This window comes from Monodelphis domestica, chromosome 7 (assembly GCF_027887165.1).
Source record: "Monodelphis domestica isolate mMonDom1 chromosome 7, mMonDom1.pri, whole genome shotgun sequence".
NCBI lineage: Eukaryota > Metazoa > Chordata > Mammalia > Didelphimorphia > Didelphidae > Monodelphis > Monodelphis domestica.
This window is the reverse complement of record NC_077233.1, coordinates 180,995,556-181,021,467: the sequence shown is the minus strand read 5'-3', so window position 1 is coordinate 181,021,467 and position 25,912 is coordinate 180,995,556. Positions and strand designations below refer to the sequence as shown.

The window sequence follows — 25,912 nt, the reverse complement described above, 5'->3', positions numbered from 1 at the left end:
TCTTTCTCTCTCTTTCTCTCTTTCTCTCTCTATCTCTCTCTCTCTTTATCTCTAATACCTTTCTTCCTCCTGTTTGTAATTAAAAACTCCATAAAAGGTTGACTGCTGACTTGAGTTTTCATTTAGGAATTACATAGCTGAATTCCTTGGCGACCTTAAATTAATATATATCAGTCTTTTAAAGTGATTTCCTTGTCACATTGTGGCGACCCAACTAGAAAACAATTTCTTAATAACTATTCATCTTATAAAGAATTAAAAACAGTAAGAAACAGCCTTCAAGAAATAAGTAGGTAGGTAGAGGAGGGGTGTTTAAACATCAGTAATATTTACATTAGGAGGAGGTAAGATATGTCAACTTTTCCATGAGGGGGAATGACATGCATTTCTCAAGAACAGAGTGCTGCCATAGAAAATTTGTCAAGCTCTTTAAGGATAAGACCCTTTAAATTTTTAGTGCATCATCTACAAAGGCAAAATTATGCTTATTTCTCAGGAATTCTTCCTCAGTATAACCATGCTTCCAAACAATTTGCTTCTGTGGGATCCTACAAAGTACTAAGAAAAGTGCTTAACAACAAAGATCTCTCTCAAGTTAACATGCCTAAATTCTCTCTGAAAAGTGAATTGCTGTTATCTGTCCCCTTAAAAGGCTATGTTATGAGCATAGGTTGGATGGAAATTAATAAAATAAATTAATAATAAATAATAAAAACTTGTAGCTTCCACAGGCCAGGATGAGAGGAAGAATAGTTACCTTGCAAGACTTTTATATGGATTTATTTTTTGGTAACATCTACTAATTTTTATCTACCATCACCTTCTTTACTTAGGACCCCTCAGAGAAAAGGTTACAGGATTTCCTCTTTCTGCTTCCCTAGAATATTACACTATCCTATTATTTACATTATTATGCCCTCTCAGTTAGGCAACTTGCCCTTGTACAATCAGTATGTACTAGAGGCAGATCTTTTACCTTGTCTACAAGGTTATCCACCCATCTTTCATCACTGTTTTAGGAGTTTTAAAAAATGTTCCATATTATAAGAAGCCATGGGAGGCAGAGTCAAGATGGCAGTATAGAGGCAGTAAAAGTTCAGACTTCTGAAAACCTTTCCTTACCAGTTACAAACTAAATGTTCCTAGGGTACTGAAAATCAACCCTAACAACAGGACAGAGCCAAGGAACCCTCCTGTTGGACTCAACTTAAAAGGTACATGCTGCAAAAGCCTGAATTTGAGAACACTTGGGTTTAAGGGGAAGGAAGAAGGAAGGTCCTAGGACCCTTTCCCCACCTAGAATGCTAAGCCTCCAGCAGTAACTGAAACCTCTGGGTTGGCAAGGGTGCTAGTCTAGAGGGAGCACCTTGTGGACAAAGCTGTGCCAGGCTCAGAATGTTGAACACAGGTGGTGGGAAAGTAGTTAGAGAAGAAGCACAGAGCAGGCAGTCTAGTTGAAGCAGTGGAGACACTCTATATTGCCACCCCTTCCCAAGGTTTTGGCCTCAAGGCACATCCAGCTCTGCAACTCAGCTGGGCTGAATCTCATCAAAGCCTTCAGAGGGCCTGGAAGCTCAAGATCCAACACCCCTCCCCCACAGACTGTTCTGAGAGATTTGCTGACTAAGTTCCAAGGGTGAAGGCTGAAAGAAAAGCCCAAAACCACAGATCCAACAAAAAAAAATGAGAGGAGCAAAAGCGCAGGCAACTACAGCAAATGAAGAAGGAGTAAACATGAGCAAACAACAGAAAAAGAAAAAAAGAAATTACAGTTGACAGTTTCTCTACAGGCAATAAACAAAGAGCAAATGGAACAGAGAAGAATGAAGTAATGCCAAGCAAAAAAAAAATTTTTAAGCAAACAAACAAAGAAACAAACAAAAAAAAAACAGAAACTCCAGAAAATTGGATACAGGCTTTGGAAGAAATCAAAATGCAATTCAAAACACAATAAAGAGAGGCTGAAGAAAACTAGGAAAAAACTTAAAGGGCAAGATAAGTCATCTGGAAACAGAAAACAGTGTATTGAAAGCCAAAATAAATGAGCTTGAAAATGAGGCAAAGGAGATGAAAGATCAGAAGGAGAGGATGACCAAAAAGTCAGGGATGAAATCCAGCCTTTAAAAAACCAGAATACAACAATTCAAAGGCAGTGACTTTGTAAGGCAGCAGGACACTATAAAACAAAATGAAAAGAATGAAAAAATTTCAGGAAAATATGAAGCACCTCATTCACAAAACAAAAGATTTATAAAATCGTTCCAGGAGAGACAACTTAAGAATCTTTGGTCTATCAAAAGAAAAATCCTGGACATCATCCTACAAGAAATTATCCAAGAAAACTGCCCTGATATTTTAGAACAAGAGGGCAAAGTGGAGATTGAAAGAATCCACAGATCACCTCCTGTACTTAATCCCCAACTGATAACACCCAGGAATATTATGGCCAAATTCAAGAACTTTGATCCAGCCATAGCACTGCTGGATTTGTACCCCAAAGAGATAATAAGAAAAAAGACTTGTTCAAGAATATTCATAGCTGTGCTCTTTGTGGTGGCAAAAAAAATTGGAAAATAAGGGGATGCCCTTCAATTGGGGAATGGCTAAACAAATTGTGGTATATGTTGGTGATGGAATACTATTGTGCTCAATGGAATAATAAAGAGGAGGAATTCCAGGGGAACTGGAATGACCTCCAGGAATTCATTCAGAGCTAAAGGAACAGAATCGGGAGAACATTGTACACAGGGACCGATACACTGTGGTACAATTGAATGTAATGGACTGCTCCATTAGTTGCAATGCAGCGATCCTGAACATCTTGGAGAGATCTACGAGAAAGAACACTATCCACATTCAGAGGGAAAACTGTGGGAGTAGAAACACAGAAGAAAAACAACTGCTTGATTACATGGGTGGAGGGGATATGATTGGGGATATAGACTTCAAATGAACATCCTAATGCAAATACCAACAACATGGAAATAGGTTTTGATCAAGGACACATGTAATACCCAGTGTAATTGCTTGTCTCCTACAGGAAGGGTGGGGCTAGGGAAGGAAGGCAAAGAATATGATTTTTATACCAAGAAATAATGTTCTAAATTGACTAAATAAATAATTTATAATGACAAATAAATAAATAAATTTAAAAATAAAATTAAATAAAAAAAAAAACAAGAAACCATGGAGGAAATAAAGGGAGTTGGGAAAGTCATAATAACAGATAAAAGTTAAAGTTGATACAATATTTATTTATTTAATCTTCTATTTATATGTTTATTTTTAGTAAGTTTTGGTAGCAGAGTTTAAAACATTTTCTTCCATGGTTATCTTTAATTTGTTTTCTATAAAAATGAGGGGAAAATATTATATAACTTATTACTACACCTTTATGACAAAAACAACTAGATAAAGGTGTGTGCTGTTAAATGTTTAACTAATAATAAAAGAAAAATATGTAGTGTACACTTTTAAGTTTATTATTATTACATTATCAACATTTTCTTCAGTGAAGGCAATGAACAAAATAGTCAGTAAAGACCTGATATTTTTGTTTGATTTCCAAGGTGTAATGTAAATAGTGTAACTTTATTGAACCCCTTAAAATTACTCTTACATATTTACCTTTTTATGCTTCTCTTGAGTCTTGTGTTTGTCAGATTTTTCTATTCAGCTGTGGTTGTTTCACCAAGAATTTTTAAAAAATCTTCTATTTCACTAAATATCCATTTATCCCCTGAAAGGTTGTACTCAGTTTTTCTGGGCAGTATATTATCAGTTGTAATTGTAATTCCTTTCCTTCCAGAATATGACAGCCCAAACCTTTTGCTCCTCTGATGCTCACAATGAAAATTTAATAATTGGTTCTCCCAAATATACTCAAGCTGACTCCAGAATCCTGCCTAGATATAGGAAGAAGGAATAAGAATTTATTAAGCCCTTGATATGTGCCAGGTACTACTAAGCACCTTACATAAATTATCTCATTTGATCCTGACAACAATCCTGTGAGGCAAATACTATTACTATGCCCACTTTATAGCTGAGGAAATTGAGGAACACAAAGTATAATTTAATTCGCCATGATTACATAGCTAGTAAGTAATCTACTTCCTTTTCCTTCCTGCTGAAAACTTTCTACCAGATTTTGTCTTTATATGAGCTCTCTTGTTATGGAATTGCTTAGCAAAACTGGGGTAAGTCAATCTTTCACAATCTGTCTCTCAGTTATGATTATAGGAACCAAGATAAATACTTTCTATGTTCAATTAGAATTCAATCATAAGATACCTCACTTAAAACCCATTACTGCCCCCCTCCCCTGGACTTCCAGGTGACAATAACTACAATACAACTGGTGTTCCGTGCTATTCTCCCCATGGGTTAAAGGTCTAGTGATTTAGGATGGTCATTCTTTGAATCTCCATTTTTATGCTTAAAATCATGGAAACTTATTCTCTCTTTCTATTCAATGCAACATCTTGAATTTTGATCTAGAAAAGGATATAACATTCACTAAAGTCAAATATCCTTCTATATCTAAGGAAATTATAGTTTAGTAGAGAGAAAGAAAATGAGTAAGAGGATTGGTATTCAAATATAAGTCCTCTGACTCCAAATCCAGTACTCTCTCAACTGTTACTCATCCTCTATTTCTGCCTCATGCACCTAAGTAAAATTTTCCTGACTAGCTTATTCAACTGATTTCCCTTCATGATGAAATTTCCTGTCATCTAGTAGCCTTCAATGGTAACAAGTCCTAGGACCTAGGACCACAGGGCCTAGGCATCTATATTAACATCCTTTTAGTGTCACTTCTTTCATGCTACTCTTACCATGGACTCCGTTGCCAAACAATACATCTATACCGTCTTGACCCTATCATCTCTAAGGACATGTTCCTCATTGCACTATAATTAGAATGACTGACAGGTACATACTGAAAACAGTGGAAATGAAACATCTCTCTTTATCCTTAATATTTATTCAAGCTATTTCCCTTTCTTTGCCATGGTTTGTATTTGATGCTTGTCTCAGGAAAAAGTTCAGAAATTACAGTCAGAAGTGCTGAATTCAATTCCCAGCTCTGAAACTATATCTATGGTCATGGGCACTAAAATTCTCTGTACTTCAGTTTCCTCATCAATAAAATGCAGAATTTGGACTTAATGATCTCTAAGTTCCCTTTCAGATTTAAATCTATAATCCTATGATTCTTTGAAGAGTAAATCCCATAAAACACATTTTTAAGATAACAAATGAAAAATATTGAATGTAGACCATACAAATGTGTCTTTGCCTCCTCCAATCCATAGTTGAAATTTGAAGCAGGCAAAGTTTGTGTTCAGCTTTTTCCAACTTTGCCTTTCTAGGACCTTCTTCTCTCATCACAACTCATCCCCTACTCAAGGCCTTCATTTTCTTCATTCATATCATGAGTCCTTCTTCCCAGGTCTACCTTCCTAAGCAGTTCTTCATTTATTGCTATCCCTAAGTAAGTAATCTACTCATCAATTCCCTCTTCCTTCCCCCTGAATACTTTCTACCAATTTCTGTCTTGCTGGCTTGCTACTCAACTGTTAAGTAATCATATAGATTATGTGCTTTTTGAGCTGAGCTTAGAGACTGATCATGTGGTTTAACATTATTCCCATTTTTCAGATAAGGAAATTGAGTTCTAAAAAATGTGGTTCATGCAAAGTCATATGGGTAGTAAGAATGAGAGTTGGAATTAAAACCTGTCTTGTAACTTTAAATTCATTGCTCTTTCACTGTGCCCCCTGGACCTATTCTCTCTATTTCTAACCCAAATGTAGACAAACTGTTTTATTACCAGTCGAATGCGACAAATGACTTGCCTAAGATCACCAAGTTAGTCTGCAGGAAGCCCAGGTCTCCCAAGTCCAAGCCCAGGATGCTTTCTATTACAGTGTTCCCTTTTGGTTCCCTTAATTAAGTTTAGCTTCTAGCTGTGTTACCCTGGGCAAATCACTTAACACCAGTTGCCTAGTCTTTACTGCTCTTTTGTTTTAGAACCAATACTTGGTGTACTGATTCTAAGGTGGAAAGTATGGTGTTTTTTAAAACTAAATTACCATCTGTTTAATCAAAAATATCAAAGGACTCCTATAGACATTAGCCAAAAGGAATTAATCTCTAGTAATATCCTTCACCAATAATCTCTTACCAACTGAACTCAACTCTGAGAGCCATCCCAATGCATGGTACAGAGGTTAACACAGGGAATACCACCCAATGTATTGATGTCCCTTTTCATTTTTCCTCATAATCCCAAGGAAACCCTTGGAAGTTTAATTGGTTCTCTTGCCATGTGGTCAGCCTATATTTTCTCAGGATCCTCCATTTCTTTGTTAACCTCCTTACACTATTACCATTCTGCAATAAATCCTCATTTGAAATGTGTTACATCCTACACACAGTCACCATCCACCTCTCCATTGCCCTTTCAATGATCCTCAATTTCAATTCTTCAAAGACTGTAGTGTTCTATGACTCACTGTCATAGAACATATAATAAGAGCAATAATAATAATTCTTTACATTTCTATAAGGCTTCGAACTTTGGCAAAATACAAAGAACTTTGACATATATTATCACATTTGATTCTGAGCCCACCCATGTGAGGTTAGATGTGGATCAAATGGAACAATGTATATGAAAGTGCTTTGAAAAATAGAAGGCCATAGGATTCCGTTGATGTATTAGTTTTATTGAACTATTTTCCCCCTTTTAAAATTCTTTGTTAAAAAGATGATTTTCTGGGAAAGAGTAGGAGGGATGTGTTAGGAAATAAAGGTGATATGAAAACAAAATATATTAATAACTAACTATAAAAGTATTAAGCTTTATAAACTAAAGTATTTATCATTATCTTAATGATTATAATTATCTTCCCTTATACTTATGGAGAGCAAACAAGTTGGAAAAAAAGTTCCATTTAAAAGTACTCTGGAGTCTTACTTCCTCAGGGTAAAGATCATGGGAATAACTTATGACAAGGTCATTTGGTATTTGAATAACTAACTTACCCTATGCAATATGATTTCAGGGTTATGAGGCAAAGCTATTTGTACATAAACCATGCTCCCTTGTCATAAGTCCTAAAGCTCTACCCATCAGAAAGTCAATTTCTGCCATTTCACATGGGAAGACAAACCCCAAACAATGTGCACACCTGGAATTTGGGTACTGAGGTGAAAGAAATAATGATAGAAATTTGAATAGAATAGATCATTAGCCTGGGAATCATGAGATCTGTGTGATCCTAGATTAGGAATTTTCATTTTGGGGCCTCAATTTTCCCATCTGTAAAATAAGGAGTTATTTGAGATGACCTTTTAAATTCCCTCTGGTATTAATATACTCTTTTTCTGTGATTTGATGAATTGCAAAATCAAATCCTACCTTGTAATGAACTTGACTGTAGGAGTGATAGTGCTTCAAAAAATTTCCAATGTGGCAAGAATGGTGTTTGTGTAACACTTTAATTTATTGTCCTGCCACTATTCATTCATTTGCTATTCACTGTGATAGCATCATTTCTAATGAATTTATTTGGTAATAATGTGGATGTCATATGTACTTATGCTCCAAACTGCTGCAGTGAGTACCTCTGCCAGGAAAACTGTGTGTGACATGCTCACACAGGAACGTTGCCAACTTTAAAAGGAATTTTTTCCACCTTTTCAAATGACTCAGACATTTCTGGAGCACAAGCTGTTTCTTTAGCATTTTTGACCCACAACCATTTTTTTCCAACTTGGACCAACCACATGGCCTCCATATGCCTGTTGGTTCTACATGAAATGGTACTTGCTATCAGGGCACCACTCTAAAAAGAGAGGGTAACTTTGTCTGACTCTTATGACCATACTTAAAAAGATCTACCTTGGTGGAGCTGAGGAGGAAAGTGGGGAAATTATACTTAAAAGTCTATATGTAGCATCTGGAACTCATTCTCATATGTGAACTTTCAGAAATCTATCCTAGATTCAAGGCGCTTTATGGACAAAACTCTACTCAAATCCCTACTGATGCATTTCCTTTACTAGATCAAATAATAGATGAGAGAGACAGAGAGAGAGAGACAGAGACAGAGAGAGACAGAGAGAGACAGAGAGAGAGAGAAGTGCAATAGCACATTCTCCCACAGTTTATCAGGACATAAGTGGGGGAGAGGAAAACACAAAGAAGCTTATGTGACCATGAATATGAATAGCACAGTGAATACTTATGGTCAGGGAATGCAAGTGAAAAGACACGTATGTAAGGGATATGTGACAAGGTCAAATATGTAGCAAGGACATGTTACATCTCCGATGCTACAGAACTGCTAGGCATCTCTGGTGATGTCATCACACAAACTGCATCCTCCACTGAACTGGTCTTCTGTTGTGTACTCATTTATCCTGTGCTGCTCTCTGCTGAGGACCTTCACTGAGCTGCTCTCTGCTTCCATCTACTGGGATTCAGCTGCTATGCAGCTTCATTTTGTTCCCTATTGCTCTCTGCAAAAATCTGTTGGATTGTAACTCCTCTACATCCTCTCTGCTCCAGAGAGGTTATGTAGATTCTCACCTTTGGGTAAAATATACAGTCTTTGGTGTCAGAGAGAGGGAAATGGAATTAAGATTTGAAGGCATCTTACGTGGCCCTGGAGTTTTTGACAAGGACTCTCATATTCCATGGCATGATTGGATTCTGTATGTGTAGACATTCAGGAGCTATAGCAAATAGAAGAGCCTAATGTGGCTCAGTAGATAGAGCTCTGGGCTTGGAATCAGGAAGACTCATCTTCATGAGTTCAAATCCAGGCTCAGACATTTATTATCCATATGACCCTGAGAAAGTCACTTAACCCTGTTTGCCTCAGTTTCCTTATCTGTAAAATGAGTTGGAGGAAAAAATAGCAAAATCACTGATATATTTTTGACAAGAAAACCCTAAATGGAGTCACAAAACATCAGACATGATTGAAACAACTGAACAACAAGTAAGAGCAGAGTTAAGTGTTGTTTCACGAGACCTTTATACCATTGCAAAGGGAACAAAAATTGTGAGAAAACTATGCCAAAAGACAATTTGTAGTATATGTGAAAGTGACACCAAGGGATCACCAACTGAGAGAAACAGGGAACTAAAGAGAGCCACACTGTGATGTTGTCAGCAAAGAGTAGTAAGAGAAAACAAGGATCATAAATAAATAATTTAACATATCTGATACAGTTAATATATTCCAGGAATTGCATTCTGGGACCCTTGGGCTACAAAGTTACTCATGCAGTGAGTTCTGTTTTGTTTTTACCTCAATGTTTTTCTGGAATGTTGTGAATGGTGTAATATAAAGTGGGCAGTTGCATCCAGAAAACACTAAGAAATCCAGGTTTCTGGACATGTGTCTCAAATTAAAAGAAATTCAAAAATCCCATAAAATGTATCCACGATGCAGGATGAGAGTTATATGATCAACAAGATAGAGGAATTTAAGTTCTTTGAGGCCAAACCTCTTCAACCTGAAACCTTAAAAGAAAGGAATTATGTGCCAGTAGATGAATAATTATAGCTGATTTCAGAGCTAGGTAAGAAGGCAGAATCCTGCTATATAAGATTAAAAGAAAAACTCATTAATTGGCTTTGAAGGACATTAACACTTAGAACCCTCACTTACCACACCTCAACAACCTTACTCTATGATCAACAAAGGCAAACTTTTAGCTTATAACTAGGGTTCTAGCCATAGGGTTGACATCCCAAGCAGCTGTACTCTTCCTTAATACCACACCCCAATACATACACTCTGAAAGAAAGATATAAAGTATATTTCTCTTCTGATAAATTTTAAAAGAAATTTATGGCACCTAATTCCTACTTGAATATAAATTTCATAAAATGTTTTGTGATTATGAAAAGGTACTTAGAGGTCATTCACTCTGTTGCCCTCAGTTTCAGAGAAGAAAACTGAGACATAGAGAAGTAAATTGCCAATGGCCCCACAATCTTTATATCTTAGTTTCATCATTTGCCAAATGAGACAATAATACCTTTCCCTTCCCTTATAGTTGTGTTGAGAATAAATGAAATAATAGAGTGACACATCCCCATGGACCTCAATTTCTTCATCTGTCAATAAAGCTCCTTTCACCTCCAAGTCAATAATCAAATGATCTGAAAAACTATAGAAAAGTATAAATACTATGCAAATATAAGTAACATATGAGATTCACAAAGGCAGGCTCTGTTTTGCTTTTATTTTCGTATCTTCAGCACCTAGGATAGTGCCTAAGCACATTGGCTTGTACATAAGAAGCCCTTAATAAATGTTGAATTGTTGAAATGGGACAGGTGCATCATCTTTGCTTACAAAACAAACCTTTATAAAGTAAGCACATTTAAACAATTTAACTTCCAACAAGGCAAATTAGAGACTCAGTAAATCCTCTAATATTTACAAGGAGAATATTAAAATTCAGAATGCCAAGTTTTCTAACCCCAGGGATGTAGTTGACCTCTGAAAAAGGAAATATACAGTCTTCTTCCTCTACTAAAGATGTAGAATTGGGGGAGGAAAGTAAAGCTCATCATAAATTATTTCAAAATAAAAGATAATAGGTAAAGTAGGATTCTGAAGTCAGCTGTCCAATGGAACACATTTCATTATTCTTTCCACATGGCTCATGTTTTTAAAAAGAAATTTATATGCAACTCTATAATACGGTTGTTCCAAAGATCTTTGACAAAAACCTAATCACAAAGGTAAGCTAAAGCACTATCAAGTTCCTTGGAACTAGTGATGAAGGAGCTCTGTTTCTCCAACCTGAGTCTCCATCTCTGCCCTTCAAGGTTCTAAGCCAAAATTATCTTGCTGTCTACAGATGCTGACAGAGCATCTCAGAAGCCTGAATAGCATGCCCTGTAGCTGTGTCATTTCTAACTAGATGTTTTATGAACAAGCCCATCTCTCTTATCCATTTTACATGTTCCTCCTTTTAATAAAAGACAGGTCAAACAGTGGGGAACAACTAGTTATATCTTCAAAGACCCAGTGGGATTCCTGCCCTCACAACTTATTTTTGTGTTTTATGTCCTGCCAAACATAATCATCTAATGGTGGATTTGAATTGCCTTCAGGGCTTCTTATATATAGTAGAATTGAAAACACAGACTCTTCTAGTCCCAGTTTTATGACTATTTTTTTTATTCTCAGTGGTTCTTATATCTGAAATGGGCTTTCACAAGCTTATAAAGTGTCAGCTTTGTCTTTCCAGAACATAAAAGTAACTTTTAACAAATAGTGCCCTTAGAGGTCTTCCCTATTATCATAGAAAAGAACTTGGGCTGTCATCCCCAGATTATTCCTTTAGGTTATAACTAGATAGAGAGAGGCTTAACACAATCCTAGATATTCCTGGGCCTTGAATTAGATTTGCCTCATTCTCCAATTTAATATATTTGCATTTTATTAGGTAAGTTCACAATAAGTCAGTCAACTAGCATTTATTAAGTGACTACTATATGCTGGGCACTGTGCTGAGGACTGGAAATGCAAAGAAAAATTTTAAAGTTCCTGGTTTCACAGAACTTACAGTCTCATCAAAGTAATTTAAAGATGGAAGGGTCTTGAGGGATCATCCTAGTCCAACCTCTTCATTTTATATATAAGAAAGCTGAGGACCACAGGGATGAAGTGATTTGTCTATGATCATAGAGGCTGCAGAGCTGTTATTCCAAGTTCTTAGACTATGAAAGAATGATTGTTCCCTTACTATACTCAATTCTTAATCTAAAAGACTAACTTTATGTGAATAAATAATCCTTCCTGAGTATGTGGGATAGAATTTTGTATGACTATTTGTTATTATTGTTCCATTGCTTCAATTGTATCTCACTCTTCATGACCCCATTTGGGGTTTCCTGGGCAAAGATACTGGAATGGTTTTCAGTTTCCTACTCCAGCTCACTTTGTAGATGAGAAAACAGAGGCAAACATGGTTAAGTAACACAAGGTCACATAGCTAGTAAGTGTCTGAGGCCAGATCTGAACTCAGGAAGATGAGCCTTCCTGACTTCCAGTCCAGTACTCTATGGACTTTGCCAATGAGCCACCCTACATAACTTTTACTCTAACAATGTTACCCTAAGATGTGGAAAGTAAGCAGTGATGTGACTCCATCAGAACTGTGATTAGGAATTCAAGTTTCTAGCAAAAATTCACTTACTGGGAGCAGAGGGAGAGATGGGGTGGCATAGTGATGAGCCTCAGAGTGGGAAGCCCAGGACCTGGCTGTTTGACACAAGCAAGTCTTTAGTCATTCCTGATTGTGTGGCATGTGGCAAACCTTGAGGCACAGGGATGATGAGCTAGAATAGTGTCCCAGAGAAAAGAAAGGGAAAATATCCTCCTAGGTGCTAACTACCCTCAGTACTCTAAGGTAATACAATCCTAATTATGACTCTATAATACAAAGACAAAAACAAAGCAGTCTCAATTCTCCAGGAGCTTACACATTCCATTTTGAATTTTTAAATACTTTCAAAACCTATTCTTCATTTTATGGTGAAGTAGGTAGAGCTATACTAATGTGGTAGAGAATTGCTAATACGTAAGCATCATATTCCCCTAGAAGCATTAGTCCTGGAAATTGGCCAGAAATATCAAGAGTGAAGAGGCTTCTTAGAAGAGACAAAGAAGGCTTGAACTTATTAAGAAATGAAGTATATCTGTTGCTGGTTTCCCTGGGACCTAACATGACTATGATATGTGGAGTCTAGAGCCATATAGGTGGGGAAGTAAATAATAGTACCAGATCTGGAGTCAATAAGATTCATCTTTGTGAATTCAGATCTGGCCTCAGACACTTGCTAGCTGTTTGAGCCTGGGCAGTCACTTAACCCTATTTGCCTCAGTTTCCTCATCTGTAAAATGAGCTTCAGTAGGGATAGCTAAGTGGCTCAGTAGGTTAAGAGACAAACTAAGAGACAGAAGGTCCAAATTTGTTCTAAGGCAGAACATAAGGATTTTTTGTTTTAAGTGAGCTTGAAAAGAAAATGGCAAACCACTCCAGTATCTTTGCCAAGAAAACTACATAAGAGGTCACAATGAGTCAGGCATGACTGAAAAGTTATTTTAAAACAACAACAAATGTAGAGTCTAGGCCTGAGACTTCTAAGGTGGGCTTTGACAATAATTTTATATTTGTTATGACTGGCCAGAATAGGAGACCTAGGATAACATTCCTGGGCTTTATATATTATTCTTTCTTTAAACTTCCTCTTCATTTCTAGTAAACTCCTTTGAAAATCTACTTCTGGCTTACGTCTACTGAAGGAAAAGGATGCTGAGGTGGCAAAGTGAAAAGAACCCTATAGGTAGAGTAAGTGGACCTGGTTGTAACCCAGCTAAGCTCCTCACTTTTCAAATGAACTTGATAATAGTAATAGTAATAAGAATAGCCAACATTTACATAGCACTGACTACATAGTCATACATACCTGGTACATACCAGGTCTGTCCAAAGTTCTTTATGATGATTATCTCATTTGATCCTCACAATTATCCTGAGAAATAGGTGCTATTATTATGCTCATTTTACAAATGAGGTAATTGAGGCATACAGAATTAAAGTATTGGGGTCGCACAACTAAAGTCTAAGGCCAGATTTGAACTCAGGTGTTCCAGACTCCAGGCTCAATACTTTATCCACTGAATCACCATACCCTAAAATTAATTCTCTTTGGTTTTCAGCTTTCTTAAGAAGGTTGGACTATAAGTACACTAAGGTTCCTTCTAGCTCTAAATTTATAATTCTATCATCTCCAAAAGGAAAATGCTTATGGCTGATCACTAAAACACTGAAGCAGCATAGTGTGATGTGGAGGTGTCAAACGAGAAATCAGATTAAATTATAATTGGGAAATGTTTAACAAAATAAATAAAAATACAATAGAACAATTATGTTAACATCATTTTTGAAGTCAACATGTGGCCTACAGGGATCCTTATTTATGACTAAGTTTTCACCATTTCATTTGAGATTAACACCAGTGAACTCAGAGTAGTCAGAGATCTGGATTCACACATTGCCAGAGATACTAAATTTTAAACTCTAATCAAGTCACCTAATATTTCTGGGTCTCAGTTTCCTCATCTGTAAAATTAGGAGACTAGACTTGATGAACTCTAAAATTTCCCCTAACTCTAAGCTTGTGGTCTTATGATCCTTGGCTTCATAGTACTTCACTTAAAATAGAATCCAGGACATAGAATATGTGTAGCTTTAGGTAGGCCCTCTCTGAAAGGCTTTTTTCCTCCCCTTTATTTGTGTTCTCTATACCATTTCCTATTGCCTCTTCTAGTAGTTTTGCCTTTCAATCATGTTCCCTTCAATCTCTTCCTATCTTTTGGTCCTTTCCTTGATACCTACAAAAATGGTCAATTCTCTTCCTTTCTTAAAAGAACACTTAATTTTTTTTTCAATAAATCCTACCATTACATAAAATGGGAGTGTACAAATCTTTCCTCCCTCTCATAGGCATGATCCTAGAAAATGCTACCTTTATTGATTACTTCCACTTGCTCCCCTCCTATTCTCTCTTCAGCTCCTTTCATTCTGGCTTCCATTCTCATCATTCAAACTAAACTGCTCTCTCTAAGGGTACCTATGACCTCTTAATTATTAAATTCAATGGCCTGTTTCTAAGTTTTATTCTTTTAAACCATTTTCAGCATTTAATAAAATTTACTGCCTCCTCTCCTGAACATATTTTCCTTCTTGGATTTTGCTGATGCTATTCTCTCCTCATTTTCCTTTTACCTATCTACCTATTGATTCCTACTCAAGGTTTCTATTGGCAATCCTTGCCCAGATGATAGTGTCTTCTTTCCTGAATTTAGTTTTATCTTTTGCTCATATTTTGAATTAGCATCTCTGATCATATCATTTCCTCACTGTAGAAAAAAAGACTATTTGAGTGCAGGGACTGTGTGTTGGTTAGGTTTGGTTTGATTTAGTTGTGTATTCAGTCACCTAGTAAAGTACCTTTCATAGAGAAATTACTTAAAAATTTTGCTAGCTAGCATTTATGTTGTACTTTAAGGTTTGCAAAACACTTTACAAATGTTATCTCATTTTATCTTCATACCATCCCTGCTAGGTAGATCCCCATTTTTAGAATCCCCATTTTACAAATGATAAAGCTGAAGTCACTAGGTTTAGTGACTTGCCCAAAGTAACACAGCCAGAAAATGTTTGAGTGACTAAATCAAATGAATTAATGAACACACTTACCTACCCAAATGGAAAAGTGTCATTTCTTTCCAGTATAGCATGACAGAAAGAGGTCTGGCAGAATAGACAAGAGATATAGATAATAATTCTAGCCTTGTTATTTACCATCTATCTTGTCTTGGGGAATGTATTTTAGTTTTCTGAGCCTCATTTTACTAAACTGTAAATTTTTAAAAAGCTACATATGCCCTATCTACCTCATGGAAACTTTTGTGAGGATTATATGAAATAATTGATTATATAATTTGACTTTAAGTCATGGAACACAATTATTTCAAAAAAATTTAATGGAAGGTGATCCAAAAAGCAATGGATAGATATAAGATGAATTTAAGGAAATAAATATATATTGCCAAAGATTATTTGGGCATAAAAAGTGACATCATCAAGGAAATATGGGCTAAAAAAGAGGCTGATTGAACATTTCTTGTGGTTAGAGAATTAATGTGTATCATTTTTCTGTCATCTCCAGTTCTGTTACCCATTTGGAATCTTCTTGGCAGAGATACTGGAGTACTTCACCATTTCCTTCCCCAGATCATTTTACATGAGGAACTGAGGAAAACAGGGTTAAGGACCTTGCACAAGGACACAAAGCTAATAAGTGTCTAGGGGCAAATTTGAATTCAAGGAGATAAATCTTCCTGACTTCAGGCTTGGTGCTCTATTCACTGCACTACCTAACTACCAGAATTAACTAATATCCATGGAATATTTAATGAACTGTAGGCAATTTTCTAGCATGTTGACTTGAACATCTACAAGGAATTTACAGAATGATAGGGACAAGAACTACACAAAATGAGAAGGTATGACTATAATTCACCATGATTTAACTGAGTGTAGTACATCACTATATTAAAACATCTATAGACCCATCAAGGTAAATAAGCTCATATATGTGAATGTTCTTCAAAAGCCAGAAATTGGCATATAGATATGTCATAATTATTTTTGTTATTTTCTATGTTACTTCAGTACTTGTAGTAAACCAATTAATTTATGAAATCTAGAACCATTTTGGGTCTCAGGATCCCTAATATTTTGGTACAATTATCTCATTAAAATTTGCTTTTAAACAGGGTAAAGTTAAGGGAGAACATGTTACCACTTTTGGAGAAATGTCCCTTTTGGTAACAAAAGGTTTAAGAGTATGTCTGTATTCTGTCACCTCCACTCTCATTCATTTAGTATTTCTATGATATGTACTGAAAAAAAAAAGTATTTTGGAATCTTTCTTAAGGTTAAATAACACTCTAGTTTTTCAAGACTTCTATCACATGTCCTCTGTCTTTTCTTTTTTTTTTAATTTTATTCTCTATCTACTTTCTTAATAGTCAACCAAATGTCCCTGATCTTCCTTTCTATATCCACTTCTTTTTTAATCTGCATATTAAGATGTTTGGAATATATAGGGAAGTAAAATCCATTCAGTAAAATCAGGTAGAAGACTTGAGTTCCAGTCATATTCTAGCCTGTATGAAGTTAGAAAGGTGACTGAATGCCTGTCTCAATATTCCATCTGTAAAATTAATCAACAAGCACTTATCAAGTTCTTATTAGTGCCATGCACTTTGTTAGGTTCTAAGCATATGAAAGCAAAAATAAAATATTAACTGCAACTGACTTCCAGGATTTCTTTTTTTTATGTAAGATAAAGATAGTTATCCTATTTGCCTAAAAGGTCTGCTAGGATTATGGAGACAAAATGATACCATAGGTATTGTGATCTTGAATAAATCATTTCCCTCTTCAGTTCTGTATCATGTTTGTCAAATGAGGGAATGAACTAGATCATCTCGAAGGAATGAATCTATTGACTGGGTACCCTAGAAGCAAATTTCCTGACCTTTCTATGCCTTCCTTTCACTCTGCATAAAACTGGATGAAGTGACACTCCCTTTGCCTCAGGCCAATCACACAGAAAGTTACTGAGATGGATAGATGGATGGATGGATGGACAGATGGATGGAGGGAGGGAGAGAAGGAAGGATGATGGATAGGGAAGGATGCCTGGGAAACACAGTAGAAGCTCATAGAAGCTCCCAGCTTCATGTTCACTCTTTCCCCTTGCAATTTTCTCCTTTGTTAAGAAAATGTTCCTTTTATCAGAAAAGAGGACTTTTTTTAAGTCATTAATTGCCTCAAACAACAAGTCTCTGGACTTCTTATTTGCTACTCAGTACGGAGCACTTTCAGGTAGCCCATTCTCCATGATCTATACAAGGGAGAAAGCACACATGTCTTCTATAATCTGGAGCAGGTAATTAGTGTAGGACAGTTAGAACATTTCTTATTTTTTATGGCAGATTTATGAAATAGCATTCTCTCTCTTTTGTCCTCCCTCTTCCCTTTCCCATTTATCAGAAGCTGTCTCTTCTAATTTTAGAGGGATTTTTTTCCCAGTTGAAAGCTGTGATAGGCTGTCAAGACCTCTCTGGGAAGCTCCTGTTGCTGAATGATAAATTCATCTTGTGGCTGACAAGGAGAAAACATTGGTAAGTGACACCAGCTACATTGCAATCAGAAATGTGACACCCAATAGTCTACTAATGATGAAGATGTGTATCTTACCCAAACTGAGTCATTCTATAGCTGAACTCCAATGGCATCAACCTCTTGACTCTCTTCCTCCAGGGATGATATTTCTTTTCCCCCATTCAATTGGGGGGACCCTTCCCTACTAGCCTCCCAGGATATGTCAGCACTTAGAAAATTAGCTTTCAGGCAGTTCACTGTTCCTCAAGGTCTAATATCAACTTCCTCTGGCTTCCTATTCCAGTGGTCCTCTATTCAGCCCCTTAGGCCTGCTGCCAATACTGCCCTAGGCTTTTCCCAAGGGTTCAGATAGTCTTGATTCTGGCAGCTTCCCCATATATAGAACCTTCCTTTCTCAAATACAGTATAAGGTACTATAATGTTTCTACCACAACCCCAACTCTATCCAGAGCATCATACAGAGAGATTCATTTACCCTCAACATGTGAAATCTTTATTATTTGTCTCAGACAAACACAAGCAATACCATTTATATACCACTGAGACCATGATACAAAGCAATAAAAAAAATCTAATCCTGTCTGTCATTAGAAATATCTGACTCTGTTGTGTATTCCTTTGTGAAGCATTTTATATATATATATATGTATATATATATATATATATGGTTATATATACATACACACATACTATTGTAAACCTTAAAATTTCTTAGACTTATGAATGTTGGAAATTTCCCCATTGGGAAATTTCATACTGGAAAAAATTTCCTACTGATAGTAAGAAACTCTATTGGAATGTGAAACCCTAGGCATGGGAGGGTCCTTCTCCTCCCTACCTAAGACTACTTTAGGACAGAAACCTTTTGCTAAACAATGGAAAGGGCTTTGACCTATGCTTAAACATAGAACAGGAAGTTCTTTGAGTCATGATTGATTTTAGAATTTTAGAATTTAGAATTAGAATTCTAAATAGAATTTAGAATTTAGAAAATCTAGAATTTAGAATTAATACAATAGAGATACTTGGAATGACAGAACCAGGTCTTGGAAAATACAATTTCCACCCTACTCAGAGTAAAAGGATTTAGGAAGGGCTGCAGCAAAGGATCAAGATTTAATTATTTGAGAATATGACCTTCAACAGACATGTGCAAAGCCACAGACCTCTGGGCGGTCCTGGGTTAAGCTAGAGCCACCATTGGCACAGGGAAGACATGGACAGTGATTGGTAGATGTGAGAACTGAGGGGAGGGAACTTAGATGGTTTCCTTAAAGATAGCGAGGTCTGAGGACTGGGGGAGTTTGAGAGGTTTTGCTCTGAGAGGTGGTGCTCTGAGAAGTTTTGCTCTGAAGGAGGCTGGAGGTGGAGGCCCCTGAGACTGTTTCTCCATTTTGGTCACGTGAGTGATAGGGACTGATCTCTTTTCTTTGCCTCAGCTATCTAAGGGCTTGGGCCTTTTGGCCCAGCCTAAACAGAGGGGGTATTTAAGCCCTATTCCCTTCTCTCCCCTTTCTCTCTCTCTCTCTCTCTCTCTCTCTCTCTCTCTCTCTCTCTCTCTCTCTCTCTCTCTCTAATACCTTTCTTCCTCCTGTTTGTAATTAAAAACTCCATAAAAGGTTGACTGCTGACTTGAGTTTTCATTTAGGAATTACATAGCTGAATTCCTTGGCGACCTTAAATTAATATATATCAGTCTTTTAAAGTGATTTCCTTGTCACACTATGGACTCTCAGTGAATTTTGAATAAATGCATAAAATATGTTTAAGTAATTGATGGTATTTAGTGAGACATGGAAAGATAGCCATGCAAAGAAATATAGTTTGTTGGTGAAGCTGAGTCCAACCATTCTGGATAATAATTTGGAATTACATGAAGAAATTCACTAAATTATGCATTTCTTTTGATCCAGAGAGTTTGATACTATGGCGTATAATCTCTTTTATATCTTTACTAATAATATATACATATATATATGGATATCATTATAAACCACAAAGAAAAGAAAGACATAATAGCTCCATTTCCACCCAAATATACATAATGGAACTAATATAACATATCATAATAGAAGCAAAAAATTAAACAAAGGTTGTACTCGCTGGTTGGGGAATGGTTGCACAATTTTTTTCACCTAAAAGAATTTCATTATGCTATAAAGGATGATAAAGATTAGGATTTTTAAATGGAAAAAACTAACACAATATACACAATGATCACAAACTATATAAATGAAAGAACATTAAAGCAAAGTTTGAAAATCTATTTGTTGAAACAAACACAAGAACTATAGGAACATGATTACAAAACATTTTTCTCACAGATCTAAAGTAAAATCTAAACAAATGGAAAAATAGTAATTTCTCAGGGGTAGGCCAAGTCAATATAATAAAAATGACAATCCTATTTAAATTAATCTATTCAGTGCTATGCCAATCAAACTGCCACAAAGTCACAAAGTTCTTAGACCTAGAAAAATAATAACAAAATTCATCTGGACGAATAAAATGTCAAGAATATCAAGGGAATCAATGAAAAAAATGTAAGGGAAGGTTGTCTAGCAGTACTAGATTCTAAACTATGTTACTAAGTGATAAACAAAAAAAAATCTTTTATCAGCCCAGAAATAGAGTGGTAGATTAGTGCAATAGATTAGGTACATAATAATAGTGACAAGTGACCATATAATTTAGTGTTTGAGAAATCAAAAGATCCAAAATTTTTGGACAAGAACACACTATTTGACAAAAACTATTGAAAAAATTGAAAAACAATATGACAAAAACTAGGGGGAAAAAAGCAATATCACACTATCAACCAAGATAAGGTTATCATGAGTATATGATTTAGACATAAAGGATGATACTGTAGGCGAATGAGGGGAGCATGGAATAGTTTATCTGTCAGATCTATAGAAAGGGGGTAAATTTATTACCAAACAAGAGAGAGAAAATATTATATAATGTAAAATGGATAATTTTGATTATATTAAATTTTAAAGGTTTTATACAAACAAAACCATTGCAACTGACATTAGAAGGGAAGAAGAAATCTGGGGGTGGGGAGGGGGAATCTTTGATAAATGTCTTATTTCTCAAATCTATCAAGAACCAAGTCAATTTTATTAAAATATGTCATTCTCCAACTGGTAGTTGGTCAAAGGATATGAATAGGCAATTTTCAGACAAAGAGATCAAAACTATCTATAGTAATATGAAAAAATGATCTAAATCACTATTAAATAGAGAAATGTAAATTAGAACAACTCTTAGGTACCACCTCATACCTATCAGGTTGGCCAATATGACAGAAAAGGAAAATGACAACAAAAATGAATGGGAACAAAAGACAAGAATGAAACAGTTCCTCAAAGAGTTTATGTTCCATTTGAAAAGGACAAATTGTGAGAGGTTTTAAGAGAGAAAGAAAAGATTTTGAAACATTGTCTATGGGGAGTATGATAGAAAATTTGTTAGTAAATCAAATATAGATGGCAGTAACCTCAGCATGCTATTGGCCTTCTATTACTTTGGATTGTGACTTTGTGATATTGAATGTGAAGCTAAAGGGAAGAGTATCTTTCTCTCTTTCCTATTTCCATTATTTTGAGTCCCTGATGGAAGTAGAGGTCTATAGGTACCACAGTCATTTGTCTAAACCATTATACATCTGACTGAGTACTCCCATACTCCCAGTAATCTAGGGGAAAATATCAGCATTGCCAGGAAAACACCATTAATCTAAGAGTTAATATTCTTAATTAGATTCTCTCTTGGAACAAAAACCAGATTGGTTACTGGGTTTTAGCCATTTTCCAGTTCTTAACCATATTACTCACCATAACCTGGGAGTTAATTCAGGTTCCATTAGATAGCAAAACAATAAGAGTTCTTCAAGTGGCAAAACAATATTTTATATCTAAACTTGCTCTTACAACCCCAACAAACATTTATTAATCACCTTCTATGTTTGGTACATTGTGCCAAGGGCTGGAAATAGAAAGACAAAATTAAAAAGTGTCAATGCCTTCCCTGGGGAACTTTCATTCTACTTGGGAGGATGCAACATTGACATTAATCAAAAGATGATTTGGGAAGACAGAGAACATGATCAATTGGAAGATCAGAGAAGGCTTCATGGAGAAAGTGTCACCTGAAGTAAGATGAGGATTCTGAAGGGTAAAGATGAGGAAGAAGTATATTCTAGGTATAAAGTAAGGCTTATGCAGCTACACTGAGGTGAGAATTGAAATCTCTAAGCCAATGTCTAGTTTCACTAGAATTCCTTTATTTATACAATTTCCAGTGTACAAAGTACTATATATTGGGTGCTAGAGAGAAGACAAAGATGAAATGAGACATCTTTGTGGAACTCAGTACTATTATGGCGAAGAAGGGTGTGCTAATGAGTGTTGAACAACAGGCTCTCTGAAAAAAAATGCACTTTTAAAAGTTTAATCTACATTATTAACATTTTCTCCAACCCTTTCTTAAGTCTAAACAGTCAACAAAACAATAAATCAAGTCTCTTTTTGTGGCAGTTGGCAATTTCCCAGGTATAAATGCTCACACTGAAAATTTAACAATTTGCTGTTGTGAGTTGATATGAGCTAGCTGTAGGACACTATTGGCTATATGACATATACACAAATAGCTGTAGTACAAAACAGTACATGATAAAAGCTTAAGAGTAATGCAGATCACATGCTATTCAAGGCCTGGGGATCAGAAAATTTATTGTTTTCTATTTTCCTGAATTTTAAAAGTGACAAAGACATACTTTTTCTCTTCCTATGATACATGTGTTTCATTCATGAGTAAGTATATCCCCAGAAGCTATACCCATGTTCTTTTAGTGAATGATCTTTCTCATTTCACTTGAGTGAGTCCTGAAATTTGTGGGCTCTTTTTAAGATCCATTTGCTTAGTTTTTCCTTCCTTCCTTCTTTCCTTATATTCTTCCTCCTGCTTTAATAGTATCATATTGCACAATACTATCACAATTTTATGTAAAATATTAAAAAGAACTCTATGAATAGTTGATTGCTTACTTGTATTAAGATTTCTCTCCCATTCTTTCTTTCTTTCTTTTTTTTTTGGTCTCTCACTTTTAACCATTCTTTGTTAAGAAATTTAAATTCAAGATGCCTCTTCCAATTTCTCAGGGCAGATTCACTTGAGACACTGGAATTGTGATTCTTCATAGACTTATTTAATTCTATGAAATACCATTTATTCATACTTATTTTAGGAATGTAGTTATTATCAGTGAACCTAAGGAACTACAGTTCTGCAGGCCTCACAATCTATGCAATTATTTTACAGTGTTTCTTTAATCAGCCAGGGGCCCAGAAGTGCTAATAAATGACAATGTCTTTGGATTACCAAATTTAGTTTTCAGAATTAAGCCTACTCCACACTATAGTCACACAAGAGAAAAGATTACCTTTTATTCCATTGGGAAATAAAGGTAAATAAGCTAGCAGGCATCATCAATTAAAAGAAGCCCACACTGAGAAAGAAAATAATGTACTACTAATCTACATCATCTTCCTGAAAAATTAAAAATTTTACAGTTTTGAAACTCTAGAACCATTAAGAAAACCTACAATAACTGTATTTCAGGAGACTCTATTCTGAGATTATTACTAAGCAAAGTTGAGAATAAAGCAACTATGTTTTGGAAAGAGCTTTGGATTTGGAGTCAGATATTTTGGATTCCAATACTACCTCTTCTATTTACTACCTGTGTGACATTAAGCAAATTGCTTAGCCTCCCTAGGTCTTGTTTTCTTCTACTCTAAAATAGGGTGATTAGGCTAAATAGCCTTTCAACTCTAAAAATATATGATCCTGTGATCCAACTTACTGGGTAAGTTACTTAGTCTCTTAGGATATCTGTTTTCTCAATTGTAAAATGAGAAAATTGAACCAGATGGCCTCTCTGGTCCCTCCTAGTTCTTATAATAAATTCCAAAAATTGGATTTTTTGAGTTGGCTCTTCTTAAATACCCAAATAAAGTGAAACTAGGCATATTATCAAGCAATTAGCATAGCATGGTCATAAGTAACTATAATCACTTACTACTGAAGGAGAATAAGGCTAGTAGATTGCTTGAGTTTGGGAGTTCTGAGCTGTAATTTAGCTAAAGCCAATTAGACGTCATCACTAAGTCTAACACCAATGTAGTGAGCTTCTAAGAGCAGGGGTTGGAAATTGGAAAAGAGACAGCAGATTGGCTAAGAGTAAACTAGCCCAGGTCAGAAAGAAAGCAAGTCAAAATTGCCTTGCCAATCTACAGTGGGATCAGGATAGTGAGTGGCCATTATACTTCCAGTTTGGATGAGATAGTTAAAATGTATCCCCAATACAAAATAAAACAATGCAAGATGGTGTTATTGTGTTTATTTCCCAAAGAGAAACTTTTTAAAATTGGTTCTAAATGGAAGTGTGGGTACACCAGGTGGCATTCTGTCCCATTCCACCTAACTGATTTCAATAGAAGTTGATATTCTCTACCTGGGAACATAGGTAGACCGAGATTATAACCAATTAATCACTTAGCTAATGTCACTTTCAAAAAACTAGCAACATTTCCTCCAAAACAGTCCATTTGATAAAGCTTGAGGAAAACTGAAGTCTTGACAGTTTCCCTGCAAAGTGAAACCATTCAGAATACTATTCAGGTAATTAGAGGGCACAATTCCAGAAGGTCCCTTTAGTTCGCCATTCATATACCTTACAAAATGCTAGAAATAAAATAATTATCTTAAAATTAACACTAATTCTTCACACACTACACATGCGTGCATATGCACACAATTTCAGGACCCATCAAATATTAAAATGCAATTAGTTTTCTATAAAAGTTCCTAAAAGTTTCAGCATGAAATTTCCTTTTAAGTAGGACAGGGTACAGTTTGAGGAAGGGAAACTTCAAATCTATTGCAGAAAAACATCTGGAATACTGTATTCAGTTCTGAGAATCTCAAGTACCCAGAAAAGTTGTTTGTAGGCTAAAGAGATAAATGGTAAATTGACTTAAGTCCATGACATTTGATGACAGTTAAAGAAACTGTAGCTATTTAACCTAATAGAATATAACATCCTTGAAGTTAGGGACTGTATGACTGTTTTTGTCTTTCCTCAGTGCCTAGCAAGGCACCTTGCACATTAGTGCACATTAAATAATGCTTATTGTTTAATTGATTCACTGGAAAGAGAAACTAGTAGAGACCATAATGGTTGGTAGGAACAATGAGTAGAAAATTAAAAGGCAAGGGAAAATTTAGTGTTAATATTATGAGAAAGGAAACTTTCTTCCAATTAGTGTTCTTCCAAAGTGAAATAAGTTGGCTCTGGAAGTTTCCCCATAATGGTAGTCTTTAAAAAGAAGCTGGATCAGGGACAGCTTGGTAACTCAATGGATTGAGAGACAGGCCTATAGATGGGAGGTCCTAGGTTCAAATGTGGCCTCATATACTTCCTAGTTGTGTGATGCTGGGCAAGTCACTTAACCCCTATTGCCTAGCATTTACCACTCTTCTGACTTAGAACCAGTATTGATTCTAAGGCAGAAGGTAAGAGTTTTAAGGAGGAAAAGAAGCTGGATCACTTATCTGTTATATTGTAGTGGAGATTCATTTTTTTGTCTGGAATGGATTTATATAGACATTTAGGTCCCTTCAAACTTCAAAAATCCATGTCTTATTCCATTTGGACCTAGGCTATGACTATAAGTTGTCTTTTTCTAATAAGCATGTTTAGGGCTTCCTTAAAGAAAGCAACTATGATGATGCTCATGTCTTTTAATTAGAAGACAGAAACTTTTCCTTGGTTCCTATTCTTAAGGCATCTGATGGTGTGGTATAGAATGTTGGGCCTGGAGTCAAAAAGACCTGAGTTCAAATTTAACCTCAGCTATCTACTAGCTGTGTAACACAAATTAAATAAATTAAATGTCTATTTGTCTTGGATTTTCCAACTTTAAAATGCAGGTAATAATAGCACCTACCTTACAAGTTTGTTGTAAGGAATTAATAATTTTTATTTTTAAAAAAGGTAGTTAGCACAGTGCCTGGCACTATAAATATGCTCATTCCC

At 35.7% G+C, this 25,912-nt stretch overlaps 1 pseudogene; it reads right to left on the bottom strand.

Moving 5' to 3' along the window:
• Positions 1-7,664: 7,664 nt before the first annotated feature.
• The window catches only part of LOC100025917 (V-type proton ATPase 16 kDa proteolipid subunit c-like), a 34,228-nt pseudogene continuing 15,980 nt past the window's right edge, over positions 7,665-25,912 (bottom strand).